The following is an 8,172-nucleotide window of genomic DNA, read 5'->3' as shown; positions in this document are numbered from 1 at the left end:
ACGCAAAAAAACACATGCAAGAAAATTAAATTATACTAAAATTAGATTTTTTGTTGCAGAAAAAAGGAAATTAGTTAAATTATATCCAGCTAAAAGGAATTTTTGTATGTATAAAAAGAGAAATTAATTTTATAGTATTTCATATGCATAAAAAGTTCCACTCAAAAATAAAATTATGAACATGCCAAAAAAGGAAAGAAATTTTCGACATATTTATGTATGCACAAAAAATGCACATAAAAAAATTTAGGCATACTAAAATTAAGTTTTTAGTGGAAGGAAAAGGAAAATTAATTAAATTAGATACAAATAAAAGAAATCCATGCATGCACAAAAAAGAAAATTTAGTTTTTTAAGTACTAAAATTAGAGTTTTAATGATTTGCTTCTTATTTATTTTTATCCATATATGAAAATTTTTGAACTTTTGTTTAGTATCATAGCAATCGAAGGTAGTAAGAGACTCAAAAAAAATGTTGCCTCTATTTCTTTCTACAATTAAAGTGCCAGTCTGTAGTGATCAAAGTGATTAGGAAAATTAGTATGGCATCCTTTTCATTATTTTTTCGATTATTTATTTTTCTTATAATATGAATGGTTGAAGTACTATAGGTATATACTAGAAGCAACTGATGTTGGAAACTTGATTGCTACAGGAAGGAGCAGATTTTGCAAGAGGTATTGTTTGAATATTCATAATCATCTATTTTCTAAAATTTTTATTTTTTCTTGGTCTTGAATTATTTAGTTCATATATATAAATGTTAGTTTTGTATTTATAGTGCACATACTAAAGCAGCTAAATACTATGTATTTATTAATATTTCATAATATTTAATAATACAATAGATTATTAATATTTAATAAATATTAATATTAATATTTGTTTATAGAACTGCAGTTTTATATTAGAAGCAATTGACGTCTGAAACTTGATTGTTGGAGCTAGGAATAGGTTTGCCACAAGTACAATGTGAATACTCATTATCAACTAATTTTTCTAATTTCTATTTTATTTTGGTTTTGAATTATGTAATTCATAAATATAAACTTTAGTTTTATATTTATAATTACCAGGCAATAGATTTTTTATAAAAAATTAATATTCACGAACAAATTAATATTCATATTCATAAAAGTTTAATATAGAAGTAAGATATATCATAAATATAGAAGTTATTAATATTAATATTTATTTATTATTTATTTAACATTATTATGAATTTAATATTATATATGGATAGATTAAATAATCATATTAGTATTTAATAAATATTTTTAATTTTAATATTTATTTGATATATAAGTTTTATATAAATTTAATATCTTTTCAATATGTTTAACATTTAATATTAATATTTATTAATAACTTATTCTATTAATAACTTTTTATTAAAAAATCATAAATATAATTTTTTTTGTTTGTAAATATAAATCTTAGTTTTATGCTTATAGTTGCCATGCTATAGAATTTATGATTTTTGTAGGTTTAATTTTTAATGGTTTAGCGTGTGAAATAATACAGTTGTCATGCTATTGAAGTTAATTCACATGTCATATGATGCTTGAATTATTAAGGGTAGGCTTGAATTGTTCGATATTCGATTCAACTTAAGTGTTAAAGATCCAATCCTATTGAACTGTTAATTATTTGGTTTTTGATTCAATGTTAAAATAATATTAATATTTAAAGTTAATATTAAGATAACATTTAATGTTATTGGTAGGCAAATAAATATTATTTAATATTTGATTCAACTCGTTTATGGTTGCTTTGGCCGTTGAATGCCCAAGCAAAAAAAAATCCACATCATTCAAATATATGTGAATAAAATTTTCAAAGATATATACCAAATTTAATGCATCCCAAACTCATAAAAAAAATCCACCAATATCATTAAGGTAACAAATTTATAATCTACTAAAGATTAAAAAGTACAGACTAATCATTTTATATTTCAATATAAGTATCTCATACAAATTAAAATATGTGATCATACTGGAGAACTTGCTTTAACTATTTTTGAGAGAGATGCTGAAATATTCATGGAAATAATTATAGGTAGTTCAGCCATGACATATTTCATTTTAGTAGTGTTTCCTGATAATAATTATATTAATATGGTGTTTGTGTCTATATAATAGGAGGGTAGACCAAGAAATCTTGTGGTATTTGTTAAGAAAATACTATAGGAATGCTACGTATTCATTTTAACATCCGTAACAAACAACATCTCCTCATTCGCAAGATCTAACTATGTTGTATGTGGCATATTTCAAATGGATCTTATTGAAGAAAGTCATTCCCTTTTACAACTTATTGCTCAATTTATCAATCTAACAAAAGATTATACCTATACTATTTCTCTGCTTATTTATTTAAAGAATATAGATGTTATTAATTTTTTCTTTTCTATTTTTCGTAGGTTTGAAGAATCACAAGATGACCAAGTTCCAAAAACAATATTTTGTATCAAATAAAACAGATTGGAGGTCTCCATATAATCATACATTTATTTATCCTACTACAAACATTCAAATATTATGTTAAACAATTTATGTTTTTTCCATTATTGCTGATCTTTTCTTAGTGAGATATTGAAAGTAAAATGATCAAAAATTATTAACTATATTTCACTTATTATATTTTTTTTGTTATATTTTTAAAGTTCTTATTACCATCAAGTTATATTTTGGTTTTCATTATCTCCCTACGCATCACATGGGTATCATTCTTGTTTCAATTATCTCCTGAAAATATTTTTCTGGCTCAATATGACATTATCATGTGATAACTTAAAAGCTATGCTATTATCTCAATGCCCTTTCCTATCTACTTTGAAATATCTTTCGTTTGCAAAGATAGCACAGTCCCCTTGCTACCTCCATAGTGTTTCCAATCCCACAACCAACCTATCATGCACATGAAGAACCACTTCCATTCCCGACCCTGACCCAGCTAAACCTGCAGTACCTAGTTCATGTTGGTTGGCACCGGTTTTCACTTTGATCGTCTGGAGGGAGACAAACGTACCAAAAAAACTTGTTCGCTGGCAACGAGTGGTGACAAATCTCATGGCTAGGCATGGTAAATGTGCAAGCATCACCGACTTGCATTAGCCAGAAAGGGGATAGTCAAAGGAAGATAGTTCAAATAGTGTGGGCCTAGGTGCCTTAGACTTTCAGAAACTTTCGCCACCATCAAACTACCCCATTCAAAAAAAGATGGATTTGGATAGGGAGTAGCAGAGGCTATGGTTTGAAGAAATCTACTCCTAAGGTAGAGTTCTACTAATAATCTATCACGCCTCCAACCCGATATCGCGAGCCGGGGGTCGCGGCAACTGCCGCACGCTCATAGAGAGCTCTCCCCATAAGTATGCAAGGCATCTCATCATGTTATCATAAATATGGAGCAGAATAATTTAAACTAATAATATGCAATCTTTATTTTATTAACTAACTCGACTTACAATGTCTCACAATTCTAACATTAATCTGAAGTAATACATCAATTTAAATAAACTCTAATCTAAGATAACTTGTGCCACAGTTCTAGTCGCTTTCCCATATTGTAAAACTCCGGATCGAGCTAATTCTTCGGATATGTAAAATTAGTAAGAAATTGTATGATGAGCGAAACAACCCAGTAAATAATGAATACCTTAACTAGATAATTTATATAATAACATAAAATATAAGTACAAATTATGATAAATCAGTATAAAGACATAATTAATTCTGTTTCAAAACATAAATCTATTGAAATCTATATCTTTTAAATATCCGTATACATAATTGTTACGGGGGAACTTAGCCACCATGCCCCACGTGACCGGCACGCGCGCCCAGAAAGACTACGGCAGCCCCTTGATCCAGCAATCCGACCCCGAGTCGGACATCTTCAGCTCCGCAGCCCGACCCCGAGTCGGCTACCCCTTGATCCAGCAATCCGACCCCGAGTCGGACATCTTCGGCTCCGCAGCCCGACCCCGAGTCGGCTGCCCCTTGATCCAGCAATCCGACCCCGAGTCGGACATCTTCGTCTCCGCAGCCCGACCCCGAGTCGGACATCTCTCGACAACGACAGGCTATTTCCCAGAGGCACGCCGCGGCCCTCTGCTCCACTACTCCCTGCAACGGTCGTATCCGGCGCTGCTCCACGATCCCCTGTAACAGCCGTACAAAGCGGAGCTCCACTACGCCCTGTCATGGCCGTACCCAGCGCTGCCCCACGACGCCCTGTAATGGCCATGTCAGTGGCAGCTCCATCGTGCTACACGATGACCAACCCCCCAAAAGGGCCCCCCAGCCTGGTATATATGCGGCTGGGGGGAGAAGGGGGAGGGTAAGCAAGAACTTCCAGAGCATTCTCCTACTTGCTACTATTATCTTTCCTTCTTCTCCAATCTCCTCTGACTTGATCGTCGGAGGGCCCCCACTACCCCAGTGGTGGTGCGAGGCTTGCTTGCAGGTTTTCCGGTGGAAAGTAGAGTGCAATCAACACCAACCAAGGCAACCCAAACGGAACCCCGTTCACACCGCTGTGCCAATCGTTCTCGGTTTGGACCACCAGCAACAGTTGGCGCTAGAAGGAAGGGCCCGAATCTCAGAGCGATCGTAATGGCACGGCGAGGTGGTCGTGGAGCTTCCAATGCCTCCGGTCGCGGGGCCTCTCGCGCCTCCGGCCGGGAGGCCACTGCGTCCCCAACACATTCTCAGCAACACTCCACCGTTCCACCCCCCATTCAGATGGTCGAAGCCGCTCAGTTCGACCAGTTAGCCCAGCAGGTTCGCACCCTCGCGGAGGCAGTGCAGAACCTGCAGGGCGTGATGTCTCGGGCGCCGCAGCGGGCCCAGGAGCCGCTGCTCCCTGAGCGCTCACCTGTCCTCCTCAACCCGCGCTCCTTCCTCTCCCATGGGGAGGAGCGCCGGCGCGAGGAAGATTCTCGAGCACGGTCCATTCTGCCGGGACCTTCCCATCGGAGCTACGCGGGGTACGAGAGGCGGGCCCGGGCGCGTTCCCAGACCCCCCAGTCCTCAAGGAACCCGCGCTCCAGTCGGTCCCCCTCTCGGTGCACCTTGTCCCCCACCCATCGGTCGCGCTCCCTGGACCGGCGGGTGGACGATCTCCACCGACAACTCCAGGTCCTGAAGGGCCACTCCAAAGATCCCTTCGCCGACTTGGAGATCTCCTCCCAGCCGGCGCTTGCCTCGAGGATCCTGCGGACCCCGAATCCGCCGGGGTTTAAAATGCCGGCGATCGAGCCCTATGACGGGGCGGCGGACCCGCGGGATCACATCGAGAGTTTCAGGACCCTTATGCTCCTTCACGGAGCATCAGATCCTCTCCTCTGCAAGGCCTTCCCGGCGACCCTCCGTGGCCCGGCAAGGGCGTGGTTCGCCGGCTTGGAGGCTAACTCAATCCAGTCCTTCGACCAGTTTACTCGCCTCTTCATCACCCATTTCGCCGTCAGTAGCCGGCGGCGACTGGTCTCCGACTCCCTCTTTGATGTCCGGCAAAATGAGGGAGAAAGTTTGCGGGATTATCTTACCCGCTTCAACAAGGCTACGCTGGAAGTCCGGAACCTGAGCCAGGAAGTGGCTCTTTCAGCCCTGAAGCGTGGCTTCCGAAAGGGCAGACTCACCTTCTCCCTGGACAAACGCCTGCCGCGGAGCTTCCCGGAGCTGTTGTCCCGGGCGAACCAGTATGCGGACGCCGAGGAGGCGGCCGCCCACCGGAGCAAGGAGGCCGCCGAGATCCCTCCAAAGCTCGGGAAGAAAAGGCGAAAAGAGGCACACCAGAGGAGGAGCCCGACGCCTCAACGTCGGCGCAGAAGCCTGTCGCCGGCGAGGAACCACGGCGCCCTACGCCCTCGTTCTCCGCCCCGACGTTTCAACCGGTACACTCCTCTCCTGACTCCCCGGGCCCAGATCCTCATGGAAATCAAGGGGCGGGAGGACCTCCCGGTCCCGAGACAGATGAAGAAGATTCCTGGGAGGAGGCCCTCTCGGGCGTACTGTGAGTACCACCGGGACCACGGCCACGACACCGAAGACTGCTTCCAGCTTCGGGACGAGATCGAGGCTCTCATCCGCCGAGGGCGTCTCGGTCGATATGTGAACGACCGATGTCCCCCCGCAGACCCGCGTCCGGCCAGTCCGACCCCTCAGGAGCCTCGGGAGCAGAATCGACCCGTCGCGGGCGTGATCCACACTATCACTGGGGGCTGCCCCCGGCCCGAGAGGAACGCAGGGGGCTCGACTGAAGCGTCAGGGGCAGCCGTCGCAAAGAGGCAGAGGGTCGGTAATGTAATCACTTTTTGTGATGAAGATGTAAAGGGGGTTCAGACCCCCCACGATGACGCCATGGTGATCTCCCTCACTATGGCAAACTATGATGTAAGGCGTGTTCTTGTGGATAGTGGAAGCTCAGCTGATATTTTGTTTTACGAGGCCTTCCAAAAGATGAGCTTGTCCAGACAATTGTTGCACAAAACATCCACCCCCCTCATAGGATTCACTGGTGACGCTATCTCGGCCGAAGGTGTCGTTGAGCTGCCTGTGACTGCGGGCGTTGCACCCGCAGAAGCCACGGTGCGGCTCGGGTTCTTGGTCGTCCGTGTTCCCTCGGCCTACAACGCTATCCTCGGACGACCCGGACTGAACGCCCTTCGCGCGGTGGTCTCTACGTACCACTTGCTCATGCGGTTCCCCACGGCGGCCGGGATTGGAGAGGTCCGAGGTGACCAACCGACCGCAAGGCAATGTTTCCTAGCAACTCTCAAAGGGAAGAAGCCCGTAGAAGCCTTAAGCGTCGAGTCCCTCGACGCCAGAGACGAGGTGGCCTTGCGGCACGGGGAGCCGGCCGAGGGTGTGATCGAAGTTCCCCTCGAGGAAGGTCGCCCAGACAGGACGATCCGGGTCGGCGCCAATCTCGACCTGGGAGCTCGGGCCCGGTTGGTGGAATTCCTCCGAGCCAATGTCGATGTGTTTGCCTGGTCGGCGGCCGATGTACCTGGGATCGACCCGGAGGTCATTTCTCACGCCCTCAACGTCGACCCGACCCACCGACCGGTAAAATAGAAGAAGAGACACTGTGCCCCGGATCGGATCCGAGTGGTCGACCAGGAGGTAGACAAACTCTTGGAGGCAGGATTCATAAGGGAGGTCAGCTACCCCGAATGGCTGGCAAATGTCGTACTTGTCCGGAAGGCGAGCGGAAAGTGGAGGATGTGCGTCGACTACACCGACCTGAACAAGGCATGCCCCAAGGATAGCTTTCCGCTTCCGCGGATAGACCAACTGGTCGACGCGACTTCCGGATATCAGCTGCTGTCTTTCATGGACGCCTTCTCCGGCTACAACCAGATAATGATGGCTCCACAGGACGAGGAGAAAACTGCCTTTATAACAGACCGGGGGCTGTACTGTTATAAGGTAATGCCTTTCGGTCTGAAGAATGCTGGCGCCACTTACCAGCGCCTCGTCAACAAAATCTTCAAAGAGCAAATCGGCCGGAACATGGAGGTGTACGTGGACGATATGCTGGTGAAGAGCCGCCATGCAGACCAGCACATCGCGGATCTGGAGGAGACTTTCGCCACCTTGCGGAAGTTTCACATGAAGTTGAACCCAGCGAAGTGCGCCTTTGGCGCTTCGGCCGGGAGGTTCCTCGGTTTCATTGTCAACCAGCGGGGGATCGAAGCCAACCCGGACAAAATCAAGGCCATCCAAGATATGTCCCCTCCGACCAAAGTGAAGGAGGTTCAGGAGCTCGCTGGGAGGGTCGCCGCGCTCGGACGATTTGTGGCAAAATCGGCCGAACGCTGCCAACCTTTCTTCAAGGTGTTGAAACGCCCGAAAGACTTCCTCTGGACGGCCGAATGTCAAGCAGCATTCGACCAGCTCAAGGAATACTTGGCGTCTCCTCCCCTGCTGTCCAAGCCGCAAGAAGGGGAGATGCTCTACCTCTATCTGGCGGTCTCCCCAACCGCAGTCAGTGCGGTACTGGTTCGGGAAGAGGCAAAGCTCCAGAAGCCTGTGTACTACATCAGCCGGGTCCTACGGGATGCCGAGACGCGGTACACGAAGGCTGAAAAGATCGCCTTCGCGCTGCTGACCGCGACCAGGAGGCTTCGCCCCTATTTCTAGGCCCATTCTGTCACCCTCT

This window comes from Phoenix dactylifera, unplaced genomic scaffold (assembly GCF_009389715.1).
Source record: "Phoenix dactylifera cultivar Barhee BC4 unplaced genomic scaffold, palm_55x_up_171113_PBpolish2nd_filt_p 000189F, whole genome shotgun sequence".
In the NCBI taxonomy this organism is placed as follows: Eukaryota; Viridiplantae; Streptophyta; class Magnoliopsida; order Arecales; family Arecaceae; genus Phoenix; species Phoenix dactylifera.
The sequence above is the reverse complement of the archived record's forward strand: the minus strand, read 5'-3'. Positions refer to the sequence as shown.